This window comes from Dicentrarchus labrax, unplaced genomic scaffold (assembly GCF_905237075.1).
Source record: "Dicentrarchus labrax unplaced genomic scaffold, dlabrax2021, whole genome shotgun sequence".
Taxonomy (NCBI): Eukaryota; Metazoa; Chordata; class Actinopteri; family Moronidae; genus Dicentrarchus; species Dicentrarchus labrax.
The window spans coordinates 12,286,952-12,300,435 of NW_026136720.1; the positions used below are offsets into that span (position 1 = coordinate 12,286,952).

At 38.8% G+C, this 13,484-nt stretch overlaps 1 long non-coding RNA gene across 1 annotated transcript in view; it reads left to right on the plus strand.

The window, feature by feature from the left end:
- LOC127353566 (uncharacterized) overlaps positions 1–13,484 on the plus strand; it is a 101,630-nt gene that overhangs the window by 303 nt on the left and 87,843 nt on the right. Inside the window, exon 2 of the long non-coding RNA XR_007881315.1 lies at positions 1,141–1,221. This is a non-coding gene — a long non-coding RNA (uncharacterized LOC127353566). The remainder of the gene's footprint in view (positions 1–1,140; positions 1,222–13,484) is intronic.

The following is a 13,484-nucleotide window of genomic DNA, read 5'->3' on the forward strand; positions in this document are numbered from 1 at the left end:
CGTTTTCAGCACTGAGTGATAATGGCACCTCTCACTGTCCTTAGCATTTGAAGTCCCCTTACCGCAACCTGTAGCTTTTGGGGCAGTGAAAATTGTCCAGCTGGACGCCTTGTATTTTCCCCTATTGGTGCCTTTGTCTGTGTTTTGAGCCATGTACACCTGCCTGCTGATAGCTTTCAACGTTTTTTTTTTTCTAATCTAGTTGAAGGTCAGCTTGCCCCTCTAATGAGCTACAGTGAGGATTTTTTATCAGCAGAGCCTCAAACCAAGGATGTAAATAAATGTGTGCAGCCTTAATTCACTTGTAACTGTACTATAAGTTAAATGAAAGAGTATAAAGAGTAAAGAGAAAAGAAACAAGAATGGACTTCTGATAATTCAGTCACTTATTGTTCACTTGGGTGTTTTCCTTATCAGCCTCTACATGGTGGTCACGAGTTACCATTTTAAAGAATAAACTGCAGAATCGAACACATTATTCTGACCCTCATGTTAACTCTGCCATGCTCGAGGAGAGTACTTATTAAAGTCAAGTGAAAAGCTACAGTAAAAAGAAGGGTAAATCTCTTACACTTGCTGGGGTTTCTTTATGTTGCACATGGGGGAGACAGCCTGAGAAGTCCAAGTAGGCTTGTCGGGTGTCGAAAGAAATGCTTAGATGCGAGCTGAAATTTCTCTGAAATAGGCCGAACAGAGAGTCTTTTGCTCCTACAGGGTTTTATTCAGGGTTCCACTGAGAAAGCCCAATGCAAAGTGGGCCTACAGCCAACTGGGATGGATTCTAGGGTGGAACCTAAACAGATGGGAAATAGTATAAAGGTGAATACAAGGTCAATCTGAGCTTCAGTGATAAAGCTGTGGGCACCGCTCATAGCAGTGTTTTAAAAGTTGACTTAAGAAAACAGATTGTGTGGTCAGAGTAAACTCTTAAGACCATATTGGAGCCTTTTTTTCCCAGGCTTCCTTTGTCTAGATTGCCACAGGCGGAAGCAGCAGACACCAAATGGTCAAAAAATTGTTATCATTATGTTTGTCTGGAAATCAGCAGAATGGGGGTGTTGATTTCCAGCGGGTGGGTTTTCCTTTGTCCCTTTTTTTTTTTTTTTTTTTTGTTCTAACCCAGATTTTCATGTTTAACAGGCCCACAGCTGATCCATCCCCCAGTACACAATTGAGACAGAGGAGGTTAAAGCACTCTGAACGCATGGGACCATATTGCAGGTAATTAATATGTCAGCTCAATGATGAACTTCGTCAATACATCTACCACCACACTTACTTGTAACTGGAGTAGCTCGTGGGATGCTGCACAGAGCACAGACTGAGAGTACATTTGTCCATTAGTAAACACTTCATAGTGTGTGTTGTGATTGGGGAGGTAGCGGGGCTCCTCTCTGTCCAGTTGCAGTCATTTTTGCCCGTCACCTCCTCATTGCTGTAAAAACACTTGCTGTGGTTTGGTAGATTAACAGAGAGCCCCCTAATGGAGTAATTACACCGAGCCAAACATCTATTTTTCACCTGTGCTCTGCCATTATTCTCTGTCCCCTATCCACTCCATTGGAAGTCACTTACTCTCCTTACAATGAGTTATCATTGACTGCCATTTAGACGTTCTGGAGCAATTTGTCTTACTGAGGCCACGCGCTGGCCTCATTGCAAAGAACAATCATTCTCCCTCCAATATATAAAACATTCATGGGGAAAAGGAAGAGAAAATGCCCCACAAACAGATAGTAGAGAGTGGCTAATAGATACTATAAAGGTGACAGACAAGGAAAATAATGTAGGAGATTACTGGAGCAGGAACAAGCCTGCACAACCAGTACAAAAGCTTCAGGGACTGTACCGCTGGAAAAAGAAATCCTTCACGAGACAAATGTGTTAAATGGGTAGTATGGCAGCTATTGGTGGTGGTAATTGCTGTTGTTGCAAACAAACTATTAGTCTCAATTTAAATTTAAAATCTAAATCTTCAATTTGTCGTTGTAATTCCCTATTTCTTTCTTTCATTTTGTGTCATATTAAGTAAATGTTTAGCCATGAGATCATTGCATGTATTGGGTATTATGCTAGTGTAATATTTACTGTAACATTTTAGTTTCACCTCTCAGCATGCTTTTGTCTCTTTTAGGTTGGTTCCTCTTTGACTGTGCTTGTTATTGCTGGTTATTGATTGACTTCAAGTCCTTGATTCTCCATTCCAAGCTTTATATAATTTGATCCTATGTTGTGTTTAAAGAGGAAACCATGTTCATCTTCTGGCCTGTAGGTCACTGTCATTGTACCCAGTAGCCGGCTGAATTATGCACCAAATTTATGGGATTAATGTTGACAATAATACATTGAATCTTCAAGAGATATAAACCATGTGCAAGGTTAGATTTCTCCTTTTGTGAGAGTAGATACCCTGTTCTAATTTAGCCTTAGCCTTTTCAGCCTAGTCATTTTAGAATCTTAAATACAATACCTCGTACACAGAATATTATATCTGCTGATTTTTGAGTTTGACACAGCTATTCAGTAAGCAAGCATTCATTTTAGACAGTGGCTTAACTGCTGTGCACAGTCCAACACGCATCCCATTCAGCCTAACTAGAAAGGGTTAATTACATTCTTAACTGAGTGTTTTGTTAGATTAGTCTCTCTCACTGCTTAACACAATGACAAATAACCATTATTCTTTTTCTTGCACTGATAATCGGGACAACTTAAACATTTCTTACGAGCACAAGTGAAACCATTAATCCTCAGTGATACTGCTGATAAGTGGTGACTTTGGAGTAATGGCCCTGTCACCTTAAAAAAGAGAACATTTTTACAATTAAAAAAAGATGCCCATTATATGTTGTGTGTCCCATCACTTTCTGTCATCAGGAGGGATCTGCCACTGCTAATAGACTGCTAATAATTCAACAGATTATTTGTTGATTATGAATATTTAATAAGACATCCTAAATGATCCGTTTAAATACATGTTGTTAGTAGAAGGCATGACCTCAGGAGAAGAAAGATGCAAAATAGAACTTTTGATATTTCAATTTCATTGTGATTGTGCTTTTCTGATTTGGATTTATTGGATAGGTCAGAGAAGAAAGCGAGAATGAAGTTCTGTTTAAAGAAGGTGATAACAAACGTCCAAGGTTGGTTGACTTAAGTTACAAGCTATTTATTTTACTTTTTACTATTTTCTAATATTGAATGAAAGCTAGAGCAGTTTTCAAGTTACAATGCCATACATTTGATGGTTTCAGCCTCTAAAATATGATAATTTGTTGCTTTTCTTGTCTTATTTAGTAGTAAATGGAATCTCTTTGGGTTTTTGGAACTGTTGGTCTGACATAAAGATAATGACCCCACCTTGGGTTCTAAGAAGTGATCCCCAATTGTCACTATTTCTGATGTTTTATTGACCAAACAATAAATTAACCAATAATAAAAACAATCATTAGTTGCATCCCAATTGCCTTGCTTCCCCTGCTCTCTGCAACAAATGTATTTTATGAAACTTGTTCTGATTAGTTGTGTTATTCTACAGCTAAAAATGCTTGAATGCTACAAATGTCTAAAGAAGGCAATAAAGGTAAGTGTTGAAATTCATGAAAACCCCAGCTGATAGGCTTACAGAAAAGTGATGCTGCACATACCATACCACATACCATCATACCAAATAGTAATATGTCTGATACCACAATTAATAGAAATAGAGCATGCCATATATACAGTGATAGTAATCAATGACACTTACACGACGTATTACAACTATGCGTATTACGAACATACGTAGACTTTTATGTTCTTCAGTTGTGATCGTAGACAGTTCAGCTTGACTACAGTGTGTGTTGTTGTTGTGGTACACCAGTCACACTGTATGACTCACCATGCACCCTTAATGTGGACTGGAAACAGCGTGATAAGTGTTAACCACCAGTGCTATGAGAGAATATTCAAAGACCTCACACAGGCTAATTGAAATTCTCTGTTTAATCGTCTTCTCCATCATATGTTCTATTTGTCATTATGGCTGTCTCCAGCACTAATCAGTTGTTGATGTAGCAGCATAAAGGTGTTTCACTATAACTGACAGGATGATAATAAACACGCGTAATTGAGTTTTTGATTGATTATGATTTTAGATTATTTGCCCATTTTTATTTAACCTCTTCAGGTACCTTGACATCAAGGGAAAAAATATTAATCGCACTGTACATTTGGTCAGGTTATATTGTTAGGAAATGTCAATTTGGTAATAATAACACAGTTGGGTTCTCTTGGACTTAATGCATTTATTAGAATAAGATGAAAACATGCTTACTTAATTGCTCAAGGCTGCTCAAGATGAGAAAATCTGTTCATATCATCAAGCACATTGACTAAAACAGGACACTTGCTGAGAGTCAAAGTAGAACTAATTAGCTAGTTGAATATTTCCAGAGTTATCACACATAACATCCTTAAAACAGATGGTGGAGAACAAGACTTTTGCTACCTGATTTAATCCTTATATGTCATTAAAATAGAATTTAAAAAGGGATTATCCAAACATTTTAGCTGAAATTGATTGACATATCTAAACAATTATAGGCCACACTCAGAAACCTTCTTTGTCTTTCTCGTTTTAGAATAAAGTGTGTTGCCACTCATACAGTACAACTTGATATAGAAATGTCAAAATATATTCATAATGTTGGTTTAGGAATCTTAAGGTTAGTATTGGCACCCATCGGTGCTGAGGGCCATCTGGCTTCATCTAGAGAACCAGCTTTGAGAAACTACCTCAATGTTGTTCATTGGATGGAACCCTGAGTATTATAATGCATTTTCATACTTTTTAGCTTCCTGCTATACTATATCAGTATTATGTCTAGCTCTTATTGACCATCTAGTGTCTCATTCTACATGCCAAACTCACCATTCTTTGGAAGCACCGTTCCAGGCACTTGATACTTAGTATTTCTATGGCCGTAGCTCTGTTTTGATCAAAGAGGTTCAGGGGCCTAAGTTTCAAATCCCCCAAAGCCCATTTTGGCTACTCTTTGTTTAGCCCATTGGCATTCTGACCCCATGCTTCTAAGACTTTGAACTCAAAGCTTGGAAAAGCCGTATCGCTTCTTTAAACACATTATCAGTGGGCTAGGTTTTAAGAATATCACTAATCATCTTAAGGTTTTAGTGCAGTGTGGCAGTATCATTCCAGGTTTGGGGCCCATTTACTGGCATGGGCACTGTAAGAAATGTCATGTGAACTATACAACAACTTAATGGCAGTCAGTGTTTAGTTTATGCATTTCATATTTGAGCAGCTTCTAAGCTGCTAAAAATAATTCGCTGTAAAAGTGAAATATATTTAGCAAATTGTTTACGTTTTACATAATTTTGGAGTTCTACCAGGTTGGGTGCAGTTTCGTGGAAAATATGGCACTTGAAAGAAGTGCAGTGTTTCTGCTATCAGTCGGAGTGTGGCGTGACTGCTTGTAGTATTTTCCATGTTGCATCTTAATACAGGATGCCCAGTATTTATTTACTTTCATTTCACTTGTTTAGCTCTGAAAATGTAGCTTCTATGTCAGATTAAAACTTCATCAGGAAACTTGGCTGTGTTAATGCTACGGTTTAATAAATAATTTATCTATTACTGCATTAAGAAATTTGAATGGACTGCATACATTTTGAAAGGGTGATACAGCATATGCACATGCTCAATTCTAAAACTATTCTACAAAGTGGAAATATTAAAGGATTGGATTTTAATAGAACCTGCTTGATGGGAAGTGTTGCATAATCGGTGCATAACAACACTTTAAACTATGTTGATCAGTTAAGCTGTTTATTTATCTATTTATTTTGCAGAAATATATATATTTTTTTAAATTTATAGTTTACTGTTTGTCTTAATGGAAGCAGTGAAATTGTTTTTGTCTCAGTACTAGCAAGTTTTGGCACTCAGTACACAGCAGTAGTATGAAATGTGAAAGACACCTTATGACAAATCATACATAAAAATACAAAGTTTGAAATGATTTCTTGGCACAGTCTGAATTTTGTCATGGTTTATTTCATTATTGGCATATTTTATATTGTCCTATTGCTGATCTTGCTCTTTGTCTAAACTGAATTGTTGTTAATTGCATTGAACAAACAAAAAACTGGCCAGTCAGGTATGTTTCTGAACACACTGGGCACTATCTGAATAAACAATTGTCCATATGTCACATGCATCTGCTTCATCCTGTTAAACACTACACACTACCTGCAGTGCAACATGCAATAGTTGATGATGATACTAATAAATACAACATTATTATTATTATTAATCCTTTAGCCTTCTCGACTTAAAAAAAAACAAAAAAAAAACCAAGTCTTGTGAACACCTAGGGTCATCTCTATGTGCACTGTCTTGAAAATATATGTTTGCACATGTGATTGCATGTAAGTCTGTTTGTGCCTCCTCTCACACCTCTTCAATCTCATCAGCCCCCCTTGCTTAAGATTTGGCACCTTGAATCACATAGTCTTCATCTGGAAATATTTCAGCTGCATCTCTGCCACCCTAAAGGGAGCTGAAGATAAAGGAGAAGAAGGTAAAAACACACCCTGTTGTGTGAATCCTAGAGAAGGCCTTGAACCCTGCCATTCATCCCTTTCACTTCATCAGCTGAGTCTAATTGCCAGAGAGGAAAGGATACCAATTGTTCCTTATCCTCTTTGGAGCCTCTGAGGCATGAAAAGCGAAAGGCCTGCTTTTGATCTTTTTTTTTGTTAGTTTTTTTTTTCTGTCATCCCCTACTATCCTTTCCCTTAGAGTGAGACACTCTTTTCACACTGTGCCCCCTTCTTCAGCCACGCAAAATAATTATCAAGCTCTGCTTCATCAAATAATGGTAGATATTGGAGGTCATGACGGGGAGGGCCAGAGGTCTGCAGGGGTGGCCCTAAGATGTGGTGGAGCTCCCAACTCATCTTAGAGGCATGCTCCTTAGCTGTGGCTACCTTTTATATACCTTGACCCCGGTTTTCGTTTGTCTGTCCTAATGAGACCCTCTCATACAGCCAATGCAATAGAGGTCTTGCAATGGCAGGGTTGGGAGGCCAAAGTACAATGAGACACAGGGCTGTGCTCAGACAAGGGCGCATCTGTGCTATCTTATTAAGCCTTGGAAAAGAGCTCATGCGTCTCAACGTCCCATAGGCGTTGAGAGCAGATCTATTGACACCTACTTGTCCTTTGCGGTCAACACCTTTCTGTGAGGACGCAGGCACACCCAAGTTCTTGTTAGAAGTAATTCTTGGCAGAGTATTTAGCGAGGCAGAGTGCTTAACTCGGTTTGGGTGGCCATGTGGCACGAGGATAAAGAATGCGGTTTTGTAATGATGAAAAATTCCTTGGAACTAGAGAAATGACAAAGGATGTCAAAGACCGATTTGTCAAAAGCAAACAGTCCTCGTATGTAACGAAGGACACCAAAAGTCTTTCTTAATGCTTATTTCCACACTTTTTTTTAGGTTCAAAACATGCTTTAGGTTAATGGTCATCATATTTTAGAAATTGTTTATTCAAAACAGTTTTTTTGTTGTTGTTTTTTTCATTTTCTTGCCCTTAGTAATAGTTTTGGCTATCATCCATGCCCAGAAATTTGTAAAAATTTAAATGCTAATAAGTTAAATGCTAGTTAAAACCCCTGATAATTAAAAAAAAAAAAATCACTGTGTAAGAAGCAATGAGACTTAATATAGCCAACCTAATCACCTATCTGACTTACTAACAAAAGGGACATGAGTGTATACTATAAGTAGTGCAAAATGACAAACAAAAACAAAAGTAGGCAAACAAAAACCTTTAAGCAATCATGTTAAGCACGCCTAACATCTGAGCACTGTGCGAGAACAAAGCAGGGCTCCTGTCAGTGCATCGATCCACTCCTGAAGGCACACACATCCATAGCTCTCTGATTGCTCCCTGCCTCTCGCGCCTCTCGCTCCCCCGCGCCTCTAACTCTCTGTGCTCTGGCTCCTTTCTTAGAATGTGAGTATCGATCTGGCCTACTTCGTTGGAGTTAACTCAGTGATAAAACCTGACCAAGGGCTTCCAATGGCCTGGAAGAGTTGGGAGTGCTGGCGAAAGGGCGAGATGATCCAAAAAAAAAAAAAAAAAAAAATGTTGTCGCTAGATTCATAAAAATATTTGTCATAACATTGAGTTAGTCAACTGTTGAGATAGCGAGAAGATGCAATTAGACAAAATAGTTGCTTAACTTAAAATATTAACTCGGATTTGAATCACAGTATTAAAAACCATAGATTGTTTGTTTAAAAATGGATGTAGTCTTTGCGACGTCAACCATGGTTTCTGAAAAACTGTTGTGAAGCTCATTGTGGTCATCTCTGGTCGTCACTATCTTGGCTGTCCATATACTGCCATACCGGTGCATAGCTGAAACAACTTCTGTAACTTATTGTTTCTTACTTGTGCAATAGAACATTTGAAAAATATTTTTTTTAATACTTACATTTTTTTTTTGTATTGTATTTTATGCTAGTTTATAGTGTTTATTCAATCCAGTCAGAGGCATCTACTGTATGCTACTATGCTACTATTTAAATTGTGTCTAGAAAGCTTTGTGTTACTCAGTTAGGCATATATTTTGGTAGAGCTTCACAAGGCACACAGAGGTCTCATCATAGACAGCGTAGCTTGTATTGTAAAATGATGAGTATATTGAGCAAAATTGGTTTCACAGTGATTCATTCGTGTATAATTGCGACTGAGTTTGTCTGACATGATGCGCTGTATCTACTGAGTTACACCTTCACAGAAAAACAACCTAATTCGCAGACTGCAGCGTTTGCAATACCAAACTAGTGGAAGTCTCACTGACTTGACCCAACTGGTTAAAATACCATTTGGTTTTGAATTAGTGAGAATTTTCATTGTGATCAATGTTTTATTATTAAGAACAAATAACAGCCCTGTCTTAAATGAAGTAGTAAAAAAATTAACTATTGTAATACTATTGTTGTGCAGTCTATTGTAGATCTGAAACAATATTTTTTTCTCAAGAAAGCATGCACAAAGATATCAAAAATCAGTGTTTCTTAAAAAAAAAAAAGTGACTCATGTTTTGTGTGTCAGTGTGTGTAATCGTGTCTCCAGAGTGTGATTACATTGTATGTCAGTTTGTGTATATTTTTGCAAGTGTGTTGTGCTGTCATGTTTGTAACATTCCATGTGGGAGGGTCTGTTGATAAGTAAGCCATCTGTAGTGTTCTGCCGAACGACATGTTGTAAAGCGAGATTTGAGAGTGTGGAGAGACTTGACTTGACAAATCTTGGCACATAATGAGACAGAAGGGAGTAAAGGCAGAAGTCTGTCCAGAGATAAACAATTAGATTTGTCCCTGAGGTAAAGGCCAGGCAATGCAAGGACTCTCAGACTAACAAAATCAATATGGCTTCCAGTAAGAACACTCAGGGGGTAGAGTGATGAAGAGGTTATCATTCATTTCTCAGATTAGGACACATACACAATGACGAACAATAACGCTTTAAAAATCGATATGATTGCTAACGTGAAAGCTGCTTGTCAGTGATGTATACATTTGAAAGTATGCATCTGAAAGTCAACTATCCGTCAAACATCATCTGTCTAATGAGACATGATAACATAGATCAACAGAGATACTGAACTGAGCCAGTCAAGCCAGTTTTCTTCAGCAGCCAATTGTGAGAGGATCTTAAAGGAGACAGCATTTGGGAATGATATTTTCACACCCCCAGATAAAACCATAATGGAGCATGAGCCACAGACAGAGTGGGCAGTCCCTTTGCGTTGCATCCCCTCTTAGGTCCTGCCCAGACTTGAAGGTCTAATCTAACATCTCACCACTGTTCCCAGCAGGCCTCACAAGGGTAGCACTGCCAGGGCAGGGAGGGGTGGACTGTTGGCTGCGTTGTGCTTGCACTGGCTTTAAGCAAGGCAACAAAAAGAGGGAGTGAATGGTTTTGGGGTTCGAGTGGGGGCGATCACAACTCGTGTTCAACTCCTGTTAGGCAGGGATGTCTCCTTAGAGACACTGAGTCGCTGACCATAAAGGTGTGAGTCTGAGTCGTGGCCAGCCTGTCGCCTCATCCCCATGGAGACAAGCGATGTGGCACCCCAGTGGGCTTGTCTCTGCTGTGGCCCGGAGCAGCAAGAGCACTTGGGGATGTGGCCTGGCCATCACCTGGGCTCCAGGGGACCAGGAAGCACTGCTCTGATGACCTTCAACAACCTGCCAGTCTGTCATCTCGGCTCAGGGAATAACAAGAAAAAAATCAGCTAGGGATTTGTGTAGAGACATTGTTTACTGGGCCCTTGTATCTTTGGAGGAGGCTCTTTGTTCCAGTGGGAATCAGCTATAGGGAATGTACTTTTCACAATATTAGCTCACTTGGTATTCTAAACTTTCCTTGGCCTTTCATGTCAAGACAATATGGGAGATTTTAGACAATACTGTACTTTTGTACTGTTATTTTCTGATTGGTTAGTAGAAATAAATAGAAATAATTCAGTTTTATTTGTATAGCGCCAAATCATAACCGAAGTTATCTCAGGAAACTTTCCGTATATTGAGCAGGTCTACACCATAGTCCTTTATAAAAGAGAGACTCAATAATTCTCTACACGTGGCTGAGTTGGTAATGGGTAAAAGTAAATACACATAAATATAACTAGAATTAGATCATATTGATTCTTGTGTCGTTGCTCAGCAAGTGACAATTCAATCTAAATTAAAAATGTGTTGAATTTCAAACTGATTATAGGTAATATGCCATCATGGAATGCTAAAAAATACAAGGGAAAAATATTCATTCTGGTCCTTTATTAATCGCCTGATTAATAATAAAAGTGCAAAATGCCTTCAGTCTTCAAAAGCCCAAATATATTATCTTATTTCCTTCAACTAACAGTCAATAATATTCCAATTACAATAATGTAAAACAGGGAAAAGAACAGTTGCTGATACATTTTCTATTGATCGACTAATTGACTGAAATTGACGTTCCAGCCCTAGTGAACACTATTAGATCACATTAGTAACCTAGCATAGGCTACTTTAAATAGCAGTGTTGTGTGTCTTTTAAAATACACAAATCTTAACGTTCAAGTCACCATCACAGAAGCATGTGCTTTGTTATGCATTGTATACCTTATTGTACTTATGTAACTCTTTTCTCTCAGGTCTCAGTCTCAGCTACACTACAACACCACAGGTTATCAACAGAATGGATTTTATAGGCTTATAAAGGAAGACAAACATCTGAAAAAAGCTAAATAAAGCTTGCTGTCTTATGATTCAGAGGTGCATCACCACAGAAATGAAGAATTCAACATGATTAGATACATAATCAGGAACATCAAAGTAATTCCTGTATAATGTTATAGACTATTGTTGGTATCACTGTGATAAATGATTGCCAAATGGGATCTCAAATCTTCTGCATTCGAGTGTAAAGCAGCGCCATCCAAACCAGTCCCTGGAGACACTTGTGTTGCATTATCTGACAAACCAATACAGGAGATTCTGTGGAAAAATCTGTGCTTTCTTCCTTTCAGCCAAAAAGAAAAAGGATTTTGAATGGAGTGGTGATTCTTTATGCAGAGCTGAGACGCGACACCTTCCAGACGGTGAGAGATGGCGAGCCCTAATAATACAGAGCTGTACAATGGTTCTGACAGCCGAGCAATAAAGCAATCAGGGTCCCAGGCATTCCAAATCTCTTTACCGCCCACCCTCTAACAGACTGAGAGATGGGCGGCTGACCTGTGAGCTGTCAATCATGGGGGGGATACCTGCTGGAGCCTGATCAGGGAGAGCTGAGGGCACCAGTCCATCAGATCTGTTTTCACACTCCAGACACTAACATTGCAAGCATAACCACAGACACAAAAAACCCCACTGCCTCGCTCTTAATTAGGAGAGTGTGTGTTGTTTGGGAGGAGGGAGGAGGGGGTCTGAGTTGTTTGGTTTAAATGGGTATGGGAGTGTCTTAGATATAGGGGGATAGTAAGTGGAATCCCAGTGAGACAGAGAATAACCTTTTCCCTTGATTTAGGAATCAGGCATTGATCTGTCACGCTGTTTTGTACAAGCAAGAGCTCTTTCAGCATTGCTTCTCAGTATGTGTTGCTCGTGTGTGTGCGTGTGCGTGCAATACGTGTGTGTCCATGTGTGATGGGTGGTGGGATGAGGGGGGATGGAGGGGGTGGGGGTTAAGGCTTGTTCATTAGCTGTCTGTAGCCCATTCCAGCAAATAGATCACCATAATACTGTGGTTAGTTAATGGCTTTCTGGTGTTTCCTCTAGAGTCTTCCTGTCTGAGGGCTGACTGCTAAAAACTCCTCCACTGTTTTCTCCTCCTTTTTCCAAGTGGGGAGTCTTGTGTTCTGCTGCCTAACTCAGACAATTGGCTTCAGCCAGCGGCCAAGTCTGTGAGCAGTCTGGCCGCATGGACTCACATTAGAGAACTAACAGCAACATCACAGAAAACATGCTGATCTGACATTCTGTCTCACTGATTACTGGAATCATATTGGTTCTCCACATTAAAACTTAGTCTGTGACAGGAAATGTTCTCACAATAAGGAGATATATTTTTATGTGTCCTCGATCATATTTTAGAATTTTTGAAATGTGACATTATGAAAGTGTAGATAAATATAAACTACATTAAGGTGAACATAAATGGAGACTATGATGATGTTAATTTTCTTCCTGTAATCAATGCAATAAAATGCCTTTTACGTGCAGTAAAAATAGTTATCAGAAGAGATATTGAGATATTCATTGTGATAAATTTTATCCAGCACTGGTCCAGAACAGATAGCTCAACAACTACTAGCTGGATTGCCATGAAATTCGGTATGGATATGCATACGCCTGTTTTTGGACTTTTGCACTGCATGAACTTTTGTGCCGCCTTCAGGTTGAAATGCCACATCCAAGTATTATAATGTAATACACAGAATGCCATTAAATCTTATGCACATTCATACAACATAGATGATTTTATTTTGTACTTTGTTAGCTAGCTTGCCAATTTGTTTTTTAGGTCCAGGAAAGTAAAGCTCCATTATTTTTGACATTAAATCCACTCACTGCATTTAATGTGAAAGGGGCTAAATTGAGTTCATGTTGGAGTTAAAATCATCAGGCGGCCAAAGCAAAGACTGAGATGCCAATGTTGCTCTGTTTGTGCTGAATCAGTAACATCAATATTGACTTCCACAATGAATTCCACACTGAAAAGCAGCGTTTCACTACCCTTTCTGGTTAAAGGTTTTAAGGCTGTTGCATCTCTGACCACATCCAACATCACTGATGGACAGAAGTGTGCCAACAGTGATGTTATAGTATACTGACATGCCCTGCAGTTCACTTCTGTATCACTTTAGATGCAGGCCAGCAAAAACAATATTTTTGTATTAGTAGTAGTAAGTATTAAA